Raw genomic sequence first — 15,313 nt, 5'->3', positions numbered from 1 at the left:
CTTTTATAATATTTCTATATGTGTAAGTCTATATATATATATGTATGTATGTATGTATGTATTACGAGCTTCTTTCTGTTTTCACTGAAGAAATCAACTCACATGATTTTGATCGGTGTGGGGTTATAGTAGGACTGATCTCGGAATCATGTGGTTGGGAAGTAAACTATGTTCCACATAGCCACGAATATTTCACTTTGGAGTTCTAATAATACCATAACATATGTTACATTTACAGGTTAGCTTTAAAGGCTAAAGCTACATCATTCTGTCTAAAAATTCTAATCTACCGACCTTACTGAAATTGTCACACTAGCTTTTTTTTTTTTAACGAATCTAAAAACCCTAGGGAAATTTTTTTCTAGTAATTACTAAGATACTCTCAATTTACCGACAGTTTTCAAATCCTTATAATACATACATATGTGAAACGTTACTGATTTTGTAAATGTTTATTGTCGTTCATAAACGTCATTAAACAGCATACTAAACTCTTCTGTTCTGTTTAGTACCCAAGATGGAAACAGCAGTCACATCTCATTGACAGATGTGGGCATGTGTTTGAATCAAATTTCTGAAGCTGTATTATAGCTTTACCATAAGAATACAGAATTCATTCAAACAACATGCTTTCTGCTTCGCTCAGTTCCGTAGGTGAGAGCGACCAAATACATTTTATCAGTCAATTGCTTACTGTAATATACATTTGTAAAGTGGAGGCGCAATGGCCTAGAGGTTAGGGCAGCGGACTCGCGGTCGTAGGATCGCGGTTTCGATTCCCAGACCGGGCGTTGTGAGTGTTTATTGAGCGAAAGCGCCTAAAGCTCCACGGGGCTCCGGCAGGGGGTGGTGGCGATCCCTGCTGTACCCTTTCACCACAACTTTCACTCACTCTATCTTCCTGTTTCTGTTGTACTTGTATTTCAAAGGGCCAGCCTTGTTACACTCTGTGTCACGCTGAATCTCCCCCCGAGAACTACGTTAAGGGTACACTTGCACGTTAATTTCACGAGCAGGCTGTTTCGTTGATCGGATCAACTGGAACCCTCGACGTCGTAACCGACGGAGTGCCAACAAAATATACATTTGTAAGAGAAGACAACTCTCATTGACCCTCACACGCTATTCATTCCATCCCACTTTCATGACTGATAGTTGCTTACCGTCTATCTTCACTATCTTGTATAAGATACCTAAGGAATCCTCGTTTTTACGGTCCTAAAATTTAACTCGAAAAAGCGGGGGTTAAAAATTACTTTAAGAACACCAAAACTTAGGATATGTTTTAAAAGTGTATCAAAATACACAATTTATTCGAAAGAGAAAAGGATGAACTGGATATTGATATGAAATGGTCATAAAAGGCTCGTCAAATGTATCGGCACCAACAATGCATGATTATCAGTGATTGTAACAAATACGAGCGAGTAAAAAACGAATTTTAACAGATAGATTTTACAGAACTGAATCCACTGCGTTTCTTTCGTTCTCATGCACAACTGTTGTGAATTAGATGACATTTTGCGCACCATTTAACACAACATAGAATTTAATACTATAAACGACCGTAAAAGACCAATTTGAAATTAGTACCGTAAAAACGAGGATAGTGATACCTACAAGTTTCCATTACTTTTATTCACTGCTTTCTCTTATTAATTTTGTTTCTTATCTTATAAAGAGCTTTGTTCGAAATGTAAATACATTATCTGATTCTACATAGATTAATATTACTAATTGGTAGCTACTATTTTTCACCTGTCAGCTCTCGGGTACTCGATATGATCCTCTATATGAAACTCTTGACGCCTGGAACAACCAATCATTCTCTTAACAATCAACGTGTCACTTCAAATTACTAAACCGCTCCATGAATCATGTCTGCGTAGTTTACCTCACATGAATGCTCAACCTTCACTCGCAAACAGAAAAGATTCATTTTTGCTCTAAGCACTTACTTTCGCACCAGTATTAAGGGACCTCTCGTACATTATCTTGACGTTGCTCTCGTAAACCTTTCCTCTGTCTACCCTATTCTCAATCACCAACTGAGAAGCAACAGAAACCATGCTTCCTCTTCCCTGCTTACATTCCTTCTTTCTTGGTTGTCTTTCTCCAATGCGCTTTTCAAATTTTACCAATGTCCCTGTTGATTATGTCCCATCCATTTGATCGCTGCCCTCACTAGCAACACCCCATCTCATTCATTACTTCTAAATTATTTATTCAGCACTGTCAATAAATATTTAATCTCAACCTAACCAACGGTACAGCCTAAAATGTTAAGTTCCTTCTCTTCCTCTTGGTAAAATAGTTTGTTCCACTTTGCGAATGTCTTGTATATCAGTTAGTTAGGCCTTTACTTCCGGTAATATTCTGGCTGAACCACGTGCTGATTGTCTATAGTGTATTGTGAAGTGTAGGGTATACAAATAGCAACAGATATAGATACATAGAAAGATGTCCTTGCGGAGTGTGTTGCTGTTTAACTAAACAACACTGTATATATATATATATATATGAAACAGAGATTAACTTTGCAGTGGAACGTAGAGAAAAGTAATGAAAACAACTTCGGACCTGTAGAATACAACCCCTCCCACTAAAGATCTTACAATTAGGAATTGAACTGAATGTCGGACAGAATTACAAATAAAGAAGCCCAACATATTCCGACAAAGCATCCAAGATACGAATGGAAGATGAAGGTAACTTTTATTTAAAGTGTTAAATGTAGACTGTTAGTGTTTAATCCCTGATCCTGTCGTCCTATGATTAAAAGAGTTCTAACTGTAACCAAACCCATTTCTTTTTCTTTTTTTCAATAGTCTCGGTAAATCTAGAATTATCCGGCGTATTCAGTCTTTCAATTCCTTTTTAGTCGGATCCATCAATAGTTATGCAATTGCATTTGTAAATAACGTAAGCAAAAATGCATTAAATGTTGAAAGAAGAGTTTGCAGATATTTCCTAAGGCAAACTGTTGTGTCTTGGATGTCATCAATCTATTTCTCATGTATTGGGTGTATGAGATGCAAAGTAATAACATCTGAGAACTACTGCTGTGATATATGTCACTGTTGAAATTATCCGTTCTCGGATGTAAGCTGTGTAGAATTATGTGTCTCATTTTTTAACGATGGTAGTGTTTGATTGAGGGAGATTTAATTGCTTTTTCTAGCAGTTCGAGCAACCACCAATATAGGTTCACTGAGTTCATGGGTCAGGGAAAATCCAGCAACATGAATCAATAGTGGGCGGAGCTTCTTAGTTACGTGGGTAAGCTAGTCTAAAACTCCGCCTAATAGTGTACTACATAACGGTTGTTTGGAAAAAAAAATTGAAATGTGATGTAAACATTACCAGTGCGTTTTTTCATAAGCAGATAATTTAGCGGCTCTGAAAAGTAAACACTGATTTTTTCAGGAAGGATAGATTCAACTCCCGGCATTATTACACGTGTGTGCTCTCCCCTACTGCCGCTTTTGTTTCTTCATAACTTTCTGAAAAATGGATATTTTAAAATAAAATCTTCAACAAATACGTTTCAGATAGTGTAGCTTCGGATTATATCGGAATTTGGATGTGGGAAAAAAAAAAAATTGAGGGTGAATAATTCATACCACCTCATCAAAACGCATGAAGAAACAAAGTCAAATTCCAACATAATCGTAATCTACATTATCTGAAACGTATTTGTAGAAAATGTTATCAAAACAATGTCTATTTTTCAGAAAGTTATGAGGAAACAAATTGAGGTAGGCGCACAGAGCTCCGGATATGCTTGAATTGTAGTAGAATGTTCTCTTTCACTGAGCTGGAGATGTCACCACACCTGACTGAATTAAAAACGTTTATTCGTTGAAGTTTGAGAACACCCTTAAAGCCTCGAAAGGGGTTCCCATGAATGTGTCCATAGCACTGACAGCTGCTTCATACACAAGTTTGATACCAATACCAAGCTGAATGAGTACGAGTTCTGAGGAAAAGTGATATAAGACTGATGAGATGCACACTTTCAAGTGAGTTGTATGTTGAGGCACCTCAAGTACCCTTCTGTCTCCAACATCTCAGCAAATAAGACATCAAAAAAGTGGTCCATCTTTCCATCATTGCTTAGTGGAAGTGGAAGTCACTAGTAAAACAAAGAAACATCCATCTGCTCCATTAGAGGATTGCTTATACTGACCTGAACTGCCAAGACACTTATATAAGTCTTTACTCCAAATATCATCATCACATGTAAGGAAACCAAACAACAAGGGCTGTATGTAGTGTTGAAGAATATTCTTGGAAGAAAACATTTATGAACTGTGGAGGACATACCATGAGTTGATGAAGGCCAGCATCTCTTGTTCACAAGATGTCATCTTTAAGGTGGTGGGGTGGGGTAGGTTAAGGCTGTCAATTTTGGGTTCAGATCCTGCAGTATATCAACTTTGTAACTATCTGGAGTAAAAACTGGACTGAAGTAATCTGGTGGATCAGACTAGTGTAAGAAATCATCTGGAGAAGCAGACAGACATTTCCTTTACTAGTGTTCAAGAGACTCTCTTATGCTAAATGAGACAGACTGTTCCTTTGATGTCATATTATTTGAATTTGACATTGATGGTTTGTCTTGAAGTTTGAGTACTTGGTGTTTGTAGCCATAGTTTTTGTATTTGCCCCTCTTGAAATAGCAAATACCTAGTTAGGTATCAAACAGTTTCTGTTGTTGTTTCAGGGAAGAAGTGAGTGACCAATTTTTTCCCCATCAGACATATGAAGAGTAACAATTTGAAAGAAGAACATCCTTTGTCAATAAGTTACATTATAGTTTAATATCAGTTTTGTTGTATTTCAGGACAGCTTTGTATCTTGAAAAGAGAATTTTTAAAAGAAGCCATGATTATTCTACTGTGAACTTACTGTGAAGTTTCCCTGGTCCATTGAAGAAAATATCGACATTACTATTTGAGTGAAAATTTTTGGATATTTGTTTATTGGATAACTTTATTTCTGCAACATAAATATCAATGTCACAGTATTGTAAATGTTAAAATTTCTGTAAAAAAGTACCAGATTGATGGAAAACAAACAGTTTGTTACAAAAAGACACTCGCACATCTGTGAAATCTGTGGTAAAGCATTCTCAAGGAAACATCATGTAACACGACATAAAGTGGTTCACACTGGAGAGAGACCATACAATTGTGAAATTTGTGGAACAGCATTTTTTACTAATAGTCACTTGAATAGACACAAACTAATTCACACTGGAGATAAATTGTACAGTTGTAATATCTGTGGTAAAGAATTCTCAAAGTCTAGTCTAGACAGACATAAAATACTTCATACTTACAGAAATGCTGCTTCTTGTGAGATTTGTGGAAAGGCATTTTTACGTAAGAGCCGCTTTGAAAATCATATGCTTAGTCACTTGGGAGTGAAACCATTCCAGTGTAATATATGTGGGTGGACATTTACTGAAAAGAATCACTTAACAAGACATAAATTGATACACACTGGAGAAAAGCCATATCAATGTGAAATTTGTGAAAAATCATTTTCACGAAAGGATAAGTTAAATGAACATAAACTGACACACTCTACAGAGCCAGCATTCCAATGTCCTATTTGTGATAAAACATTTTCATCACGTGCTAGTTTAACTAGACATGAAATATCCCATACAATTAAGAAACAATACAAATGTGAAACATGTAACAGAGCATTTTCACGTAAGGAGAAGCTCAATAAACATAAATTGAAACATTCTATGGAGCCAGCATCATGATGTAATATTTGTGATAAAGTGTTTACAACTCATAACAGTTTAACTAGATATGAAATATTTCATACAACTGAAACACAATAAATGTGAATAAGTGCTATTAAAGCTGAATGAAATCATACACACTAAAATTAGACCATACATCTGCAATATTTGTGTCCTATCATTTGGATACAGAGGGTTTAAGTCAGCATAATTTGGTTTGAAAGTAAATTGTTTGATGATGATGATGATGATGATAATGTTGCCAACAACTTTTCCAAAAAGATTTATGTCGTGCAAATGTCATCTTCATGTGCATATTCATTATTTTAATACTCATGTGGATTGGCAGGTTTCCACGATAACATATTTTCAAGCATTTCTGTTCTCTATTTTGGTTAGGTTTAACTCTTAAGCCCTGGTTTATATACCAAATTCCAATTTGCTGTTCTGGCTCCCTATACTTGTTACAACTAATCTTGTTGCATTTTCATGTCCACATATATTATTTACATACATATATGGCTCAGGCATACTTGTTTAAGAAATTTACTTCATATCCACATAGTTTTGGGTTCAATGCTACTGTTCATCACTTTGGAAAAGTTGTCTAGGTGGAACAGTGTGTCAAGTTGTGCCCCTTCGCACCAAAAGTTTTAAACTTGCCATTGGATAAACAGATATTGATAAAATAAGTATAAGATATATAAAAGTTACTGGGATTGATATGATCAACCAACCCTTGACCTGCTGAAGTTGCCATTTCCTCTCTGGTGCCTTATTCTCCGCCCCCATAAAGGATGAAAAGTCCTTCTTGAGCCATAGACGCACAAGACTGGTTTCCTGATTCTGTGGTGTATATATTCCCTGCTCTGGACAGGACATCAGTCAAAAGCAGGATTACTCATTTTTACCAACTGAGTGGACTGGAACAATGTGAAATGCATCACCTGGTTCAGAAATTGAAACCACAGCCTTACAGAGTGCAACACCTTAATCACTTAGCCATGTGCCTCTACAAATATGTATTATATGTGTTTGGTCTGGCATTGAACTCAGAAGTCTATTTCATAAATTCAACACACTCTATGCCGTGGACAAGTAATACCAATATTTGTCAAGTTTTGTGATGTTTTAGATATTTAATTAGCCATAGACATATTGATCAAGTACCAAATGCTATGTTGGTATTTGGCTGTGTTTATGCAGCCAAATACCAATGATGTGTAATTAAAAATGCAGACGTGTCTTGCTACCTCAAAATAATGAACTGTAGTGGAATTAGCTAGTACTGTGAATTTCAGAGTTACTACTAATCAAACGCTAGTCCCCACCTCCCTTCCTAGTGGTTCTTCAGTTGTTTACAGATCCATTTTTATACTATTTGTTTGCATATTGAATCCTGAAGAGGAGACAACATTTTATAGTAAAAAGAATCTTGTATTTTCTGACATATTTACATGATAAAGCAGTATAGTTCATGCATATTGTCAAAGCATATGACATTTACTCTAGATGTATACAAATGTCACAGAGTTCAGTAGTTTGTATACTACAATGATGGGTGCAATTTGTCCATGCCAGCATGTTTTACTCTTTATGGGTGCAGTACATCAAGTTGCATGTAGATTAGTAAAATTAACTGTTGTAATCAACAGTAGCTATATTAAATAGATGATAATTTTGTTGCTCTGCAGGTCTGGTTCAATGTCATTTAAAATTGCCTGCTATCATCTGGTGTCTTATCGAAAGTTTTCTCTCCTTAGCTTCATACATCATAGCAACTTGATGTAAAACATTCCAGAAAGTAGTTAGTGATTCCATATATTGTTTTTTGTTTGCATACTATATAAATACTCAGTTATTTCACGAACACATTTTTGAAAAATACTCCTGATTGTTGACTAAAGTTAGAATAAATAAGTTAACAAGGGATATAACAGTTTTGTTTTCACGTTTTTTATTCCAGGGAAACAGGAACACTGTTGCTCATCCTTCTGAAATAAACTCCCTCTTGTTACACTCTACTGTCTTAAAGAAAGAAAAACACATAAGATATCTGAAAGATGTTATGAAATAGTCACAGCTGGAATGCTTTTGATTATAGGTTTGCTTAATCTGAGCTGATTTTAGACAAAACAACTTCATATTGGCTATTCCTGTACCAGTATATTGCAATAATGTCATGACTGGTTGAAGTATTCACTCTGGTCACTCAAGTTCCATATCTAATACTCACAAACTACAGCGATGATTACTTCTTTTGAGGTTGTTAACTTTCATCATTTTATAATGAACAGTTATGTAGTTCTTGGTGATATATGCTTCATGAACTGAACTCCACATTTTGAATTCTATATTTTGAACTACAAGAATTCCTCAATTAAGCAGACGTATAGTAAAAGAATATTTCTGATTAATCTGTCTTTTTTAAAGCATAATGTACCTAGTATTAACCAAACAATAGGGTGTTATTTAAGGGCTGTTTTTTCCAGCAGGTCACCCAACCACATTGAGACTATCATCTGTTTGTAAAGATATGTGGAATTCTGTTTTATCTGTTTTGTTTAAATTTATTCAGGATAGTTGTTCAGCTGATATTCTTTAGATGCATGAGGTCTGTCCAAAAAGAAACCGAGCTTAGTAAAAAACGTATTGCTTTTCTAACAATTTAATTATTTTTCCTTCAAAATACTTCCTTCCACTTTTTATACACCATTTCCAATACTTTTTTTTTCTATTTTTGGAATGAATTTTCAGAGGTATTGATTGTCTATGTATAGCAAACTCATGATGAACAACTCTTTTCCAATTATAAAGGGCAATTAACATCGCTCACACATTTGAGCGACTCTGATGTACTTATTTCGGTTGTAGCCATGACAATCCAACCCACTATGATGGCTTTTTCTTTCAACATTGTAGCTGTACATACACATTTCATTGCTTGTTATGAAATTTTTCAGAAAGTTTCCATCAGCATCTAAACAATCATACAAATTCTGACATACTGTGATTTAGTTCTCTTTCTTTGTAGATGCTACACAAATTTTATGACATTATAATGCATCTTCAATTTTTCTTTTAAAAATCATATGACATAAGCTATTAATGATGCCTACTTCTTAGAAAAGTTATGCAGTTAGTTAGGTGACAATTTTTATTAATCACAGCATACACTTTTGAAATGCAATCATCATCTGTTATCATGGAAGGCCATCCAGGTTTAGGATTGTCTTCTATAGTTCTTCCTAATTTGAAGTTCTTGTACTATTGTGTATGGCTGAAATAATTTCGTTATAGGCTCCCTTTATAACATTAGAAGAATCTGTACTTATTTAGCTTGTATTTAAAACAGAATTTCATGCAAACAGGCTGCTCTCCCACATCTTTCATTGTTTGACCTGTGACAAATGTCCAGGTGTGCTAAACATGTTCATTCTGGCACATGTAACTGACATGGCATGCTGTGGCTATTATTAGATTGAAGGTCAAGGCCAGCTATATAGAGTACTGCAGTTATAAGGACACTGTACCTATTGGTTTAAAAGTTTGGTTTATTTTGAACAGACTTCGTATATAGCTTAATTCAATAACAGAACCCATCTTTGTCTTTCACATTCTCTTTTCTGTGATATTTTTTTATAAAATGAATTAATAAATCAGTATTTCCTTTAAAGACTTTAATTCCTAAAATTATTTACTGACCTCCTTGGAGCTTCTAATTTTTATCCTGAAAATGTTTATTTGATAAATTGTTCTTTACTATTTGAAGATTAAAATTTATCTAATTTTAATATAAAATTAATCTCCATCACATTGTTGTTTCAGTTCCCTTAACCAGGTCCTGCTGAACATCACTACTCATCACATGACCTCTACTGTATACTTCCTAGATCCTGCAATATGCACTTTGTAAATCCTGGCAACCACCAGAAAATCATTCTTGTGTCTCTTTTCCAGTAGCCATTGACTATTCTTTTATTTGTTTCAGTCATTTGACTGCTGCCATGCTGGAGCACTGCCTTTAGTCAAAGAAATCGACCCCAGGACTTATTCTTTGTAAGCCTAGTACTTATTCTATCAGTCACTTTTTGCCAAACTGCTAAGTTACAGGGGACACTTAAACACACCATCATCAGTTGTCAAGCAATGGTGGGGGTACAAATATATATATATATATATATATATATATTATGGGCACCTTTCAGTTTCTGTCTACCAAATCCACTCACAAGGCTTTGGTCAACCCAAGGCTATAGTAGCAGACACTTGCCTAAGGTGTCATGCAGTGGGACTTTGGTTGGGAAGCAACTTCTTACCACACAGCCAAACTGAGCATCAGTCTAATCAGTCTGAGAAAATCTTTTTTCTCTTTTTTTTTTTTATTCATTTCATTTGAAGGAAGGGGTAGTGCCTGACACAGACCCTCCAAAATTAATGAGATTAACACAGTTGATATTTTTTGAGAGTTGTTGCAAATTGATAATTACAGGAAAAAAGTTTGTAGAGTGGGAATTCCAGAAAGATAATGTTCTAGGAAGGAAAATCTGGGCGTTGGTTAGTTTGGTACCTGTAGGTTGGACACAGAATGGATTCTAAGAGATGAATGAGTCAGGAATATGTGTTTGGATGTGGTACAAGACCATATCATTTCCAAGGAGCAGAAAGCTATTATAGTAGTAGTAGAAATGCAGAGAGCAAGAGAGAAAAAGGAAACAACATGTCTGTGGGCCAGAAGTTAGTGTTAGAGCTTGTTGATGAGTGACTATAGAGATTCTCAGTGATGGTAAAACCTAACGTGTAGTGACCTTGAAATTTCTAGCTGAGTGGATGTGATAATATATTTTTTGATATGTGTGATTGTGTTTTTATACTGCTGAAGGAGAATATTGACATGACTCCTTTGGGGGATATTTTCAAGGTCTTTGTTGTTGGCGTCTGTGCAGTGTCTAGGTTGCATATAGATAATACCTGAATGTGGAAGGTCAGAGAGGAATAAACAGTGGGCATTGTTTGAGTTAAATAGCAAACTTAGCTGATGTTGAGGGCAACAACACTGTTTTCACCAAATTTCAAGGTTTTCTAGAGTGAGAGCCCATAACTGATCTCTGGCATATATACAAGAGTAGATGTGTTTATGAGGTCATACTGGTGGTCATTAGATGGTAGACAGAATCAAGGTGATGAATATGATTGTTGTTAATGGCTGTCTTCAATAGCTTTGAGATGTAATAGGATGATAGTTGCCAGAGTCAGAAGGGTTGCCCTTCTTGGGAACAGGACATGTCAAAGAACAAGATATATTGGGAGAGAGAGAGAGAGAGAGATTAAAAAGTTTAGTGAGGATAAAGGTTAGTCTTTATCCTCTTTGGGATATATTACTTGAGATAATGAAAGGGACATTATCAGGAATGGTAGCTCTGTTGGTTTAAAGTGATCAGTGGTAATTTTGCACCTTGTATGTTTGTGCACAGTGGTGAGTTTGGTGGAGTGGAAAAGGATAGTTTTGCTGGAGAATTATCCAGAGTGTGAAATCAAGTATGCAGCAAATGTGAAAGCTTCTATAGGAATTCCTACTTACAGAAACATGGTAGTGAAATGAACAAAAGGCAGATTCCACTGAATTGGGAGAGATTCTTTTTGGTAAGGGACCAAAAAGGATTGACTATAGTTTGTAGGGGACAAGCTTGCAGGCTGATACACTGAGGCATTCTTCATTGTTCTGATATTGATGTAGATCATGGATACTGTCTTTCTTCTGTTGACTGACTTAATAAAACATGAGTCAACAAGAGAGACTAGTGGTTATTCAGTCTGATAAAATAACAGTGGAGGCGCAATGGCCCAGTGGTTAGGGCAGTGGACTCGTGGTCATAGGATCGCGGTTTCGATTCCCAGACCGGGCGTTGTGAGTGTTTATTGAGCGAAAACACCTAAAGCTCCACGAGGCTCCGGCAGGGGATGGTGGCGAACCCTGCTGTACTCTTCCACCACAACTTTCTCTCACTCTTACTTCCTGTTTCTGTTGTGCCTGTAATTCAAAGGGTCAGCCTTGTCACACTGAATATCCCCAAGAAATACATTAAGGGTACACATGTCTGTGGAGTGCTCAGCCACTTGCACGATAATTTCACGAGCAGGCTGTTCCGTTGATCGGATCAACTGGAACCCTCGACGTCATAAGTGACGGAGTGCCAACAACAACAAAAATAACAGTCAAATCTTCAAATCATCCCATTATCTTTAAAAGGGACATGCTAGATAATGCAGACCAGAGTCCCTTGCATACAGGAAAAAGGTGGGATGGTAATAGCTGGAATGCCTTTGCTCACAGTCTTCTTGATAAAGGCTGATCTGGGGTTAAACAGCAATTTATGAAATAATTTTTGTGATGTTTAATACTTGGTAAGACGTAATTGAACAGATTAAAGCGTTCTAACTGAGAACAAGCTACGTTTTAGTGCAACATAATGTATATTAAGTAAGGTGTGATTTGAGAATATTTTGGTGTAAACGTAAAAAAATATAAATCTAGAGCAGGCATGGGTAGACTTTTTTGAGAAGCGGGTAATTTTGATAAATGCTATTTTCCTCATCAAATTAGGCAGGCCATTCAGAAAGTCCCACGGGCTGCACTTTGCCCCTGATTGCTCTAGTGTATTCACAGGACTGAAAAGGAAATACTGAGCTGAATATTCTGGTATTTGTTAACCATAGAGAAAATAATGACATATGGAAACGATTATGTCTTATGTGAGACATGCATTACATTCTTGGAAAGACTTCCGCCGCCCCCCCCCTCCCACCATTTTCTCCCAAATTTGTTAGTTTTTTTTGTCAAAAACCCCCGTTTTTGGATAGGGACGTTCCGGAAAATTGCCAAAAATCGGCATTGTTAAATCCCCCCCCCAAAAAAAATTCTTCAATTTTTACTTTTTTCCCCAACACTAACCGTAACTACAGAAATGTTTTTGAAAGTTTTGTCCGAATCATAATGTCCGTATTTTTCCGCATATTTAGAAGAAGAAAAAAAATTCTTACAAAAATTTTTTGAAATTTTTTTCAGAAACATAATCTCCTCTTCGATAAATGCAACACAATGTGCTTAATTGTGAACGAAGTTATACTTATCACGGACTGATCTGTGATAATACGAGTAGCGATCAACCGAAGATTCTGCTTGGTCCACTGAAGCGTGCCCCGACAATCACCCGCAATGCTCAGTTGCCCAGAAGGCACTAATTATCGCTTGTGTTTACATGACTTGTTTACGAGGCTGCATAACTTTTATAAAGATTTATATAACACTCACCCGCCAGTGAACAAGAAAATACGAAGGCGCCTGATGCTAACAAAGGACGAAGACAGATGGGTCTATTCTCTACAGGAAAAGAGATGATCAAGAAAATATGACTGGAAACTTCGCTGCTGTGGGCCGTGAGTTTGGTGCCAATGAATTTATCATTCGTTCCATTTACAAAGTGCGTGGAGAGGATACATTTATCACTGTCTTTAAAAAAAAAACTAAAACTCTCGCGATAAATGAGAATAGATGTACACCATTTTGATAAGATTTTTGCAAATAAAGGGTCAATACTATAGTAGAATTAAACATTTTAAGATTACTTTTAAGACCATCATATGTCATCGGTTTCGCGTCGTTTCTCATAATCACTCTCCTCGTTGTCATGTCAACATCATCATCACCATCAACAAATCATAATTATAATCCTAATCACAACGATGATTATAGTCATCAACATTGTGGTCATAATTAACATCAGCAATACTTACTTGATAATAACTACGCCTTTCCATCTTCCCCTCCTTCTCTTTCTTCTCCTTATCAACATCATTATCATCAACATCATAACTATCATCATCAACATCGTCCAGGAGTCTCCACGCGGTCTCTCGACCAGTCAGATTTGGTGGCAGCAAAATCTTCAAATTTTCTTATGTGTGCATAGAAGCTGGAGGAATAATGGGTACCACAAAACAGAGAAGGGATTTCACTGGTTTGAAAGTGATTAGAATGCTGGTCTATTATTCAAAATTCGACGCAGAGAAATGTTTCAAGCGATTAATTGATCGCGTCTGTATGTTCGTCCGTTATAAATATGACAGCCAAATAGATCAGAGCTGTCCTGGAGAGGCACAGCGAAATCAATCCAGACCGTGGTCATAACTATGGCTAACAGCATCATCGTTATTATGTACGCAACTATCGCTGACATCATAATTATATTTGTAATACTTAACAAACATTTACTTTTAAATTCTTTATCGTTCCAAATCTGATTACACATGCACACACACATACACATATGTATGTGTGTGTACATGAGAGTTTATTTATTATCTACCTATCCATCTATCTGTCTGTCTACATATTTGTATGTATGTATGTATGATCGTGTATGTGTGCGCATGCATGTATGTCGTAGTGGTTAAATATGTAACGATTTTACCCGTTGAAATGCGTTTAGACATCAGACACTGCATGCTTTATGAATTCAAAAGAAGCCCTTCAGCAATAAAAGCGACAAGAAATATTCGTTCTGTATGGAAATGAAGCTTTAAGTGTATGAATATGTCAACCCTGGTTTGGCCAGTGTTGCCTGGGAAGTTTTTCTTTTACAGCTTCCCCTCCGTCTGGACGGCCAAGTTCTGTCAATATCGAACTTCTGAAACTTTAGATAAAGAAAATCAAAGCAGACTGCACGAAAATTAGCACGAAACAGTTGAATCCAAGTTCCACTTCGATCAGAAAATGGCTTCATGAGCTTGGAAAGGTGTTCAAATGTAGTCAGTGGGCCCTTCATCGCCTGAATGCTTCTCAGCTTTTTGAAAAAATGCTACTCTTCGCTCGTCATTCAAGAGTAGACTTGCTACCGAAACTTTCCTAGGTAGAATCACCACAGGTGATGAAATGTGGGTTTTCTGTAAATATATCCAACGGAAACGACAATGGTTAGCACCCGGTGAAAAGAGACTGTAACGACCGTGCGACCAGGAGAGGTAACGAGGAATGGTTCTTTTAGCACATCGCACGGTCGATACAAATAATATACGAATAGAGGATAAATGAGTATGAGTGTCGAAAGGAAAAGAGAGACACAACCGTTAGAAGGTTTAACAGGTTTTATTGATATGTCAACATGTATGTGTGTGTGTGTGTGCGACATATAAACACAATAATAGACAAGCCGTCATGTATACAACGTGTATGTGTATACAAACAGATGTATGTGTGTGCGAGAAATACAGAGCATAGAAAAGAGTCTATTAGGACGTTAGAATAAAGTTCAGGCACAAGGATGGTAAATACCAGTTCGTACTCAAGGTACACAGTAGTTGAGGTGCTGTAACAAGAAGTTGTGGCGGCAAGGCAGAGCCGGGAAGAGACATGTATAATAAGTTGAGGCTTCAATGCTGCGGCCGGTTACTTGGTACAGGCGGTCGTTGCAGGTTGTACTCGCTGTTAACCACGGTGAAGTAATTCACAAACTGTGGAGAGAACCTGTGCGAGTGTTGTTGGTGGTGTATACG

General features: G+C 36.6%; 1 protein-coding gene and 1 long non-coding RNA gene across 6 annotated transcripts in view; one reads left to right on the top strand and one right to left on the bottom strand.

Annotated features, from left to right (window-relative positions):
* The window catches only part of LOC106879971 (zinc finger protein 708), a 21,786-nt gene extending 8,424 nt beyond the window's left edge, over nt 1-13,362 (top strand). Inside the window, exons 1-4 of one of the 5 annotated variants that reach the window (XR_001410687.2) lie at nt 1,105-2,708; nt 4,847-5,780; nt 9,753-9,820; nt 12,828-13,362. The gene's annotated coding sequence lies outside the window, so the exon portion shown is untranslated. Of the gene's footprint in view, nt 1-1,072; nt 2,709-4,846; nt 9,438-9,752; nt 9,821-12,827 lie in introns of those variants that run through there. The other 4 variants (XR_008264452.1, XR_008264455.1, XR_008264453.1 and 1 more) reach the window with 4 other exon arrangements.
* LOC106879973 (uncharacterized) overlaps nt 1-13,967 on the bottom strand; it is a 15,275-nt gene extending 1,308 nt beyond the window's left edge. Inside the window, exons 1-2 of the long non-coding RNA XR_001410688.2 lie at nt 13,556-13,967; nt 5,345-5,481 (exon numbers count right to left, since the gene is read on the bottom strand). This is a non-coding gene — a long non-coding RNA (uncharacterized LOC106879973). The remainder of the gene's footprint in view (nt 1-5,344; nt 5,482-13,555) is intronic.
* Between the last annotated feature and the right edge of the window lie 1,346 nt (nt 13,968-15,313).

Source organism: Octopus bimaculoides, chromosome 6, assembly GCF_001194135.2.
Source record: "Octopus bimaculoides isolate UCB-OBI-ISO-001 chromosome 6, ASM119413v2, whole genome shotgun sequence".
NCBI lineage: Eukaryota > Metazoa > Mollusca > Cephalopoda > Octopoda > Octopodidae > Octopus > Octopus bimaculoides.
This window is presented reverse-complemented; position numbering and strand designations above follow the sequence as displayed.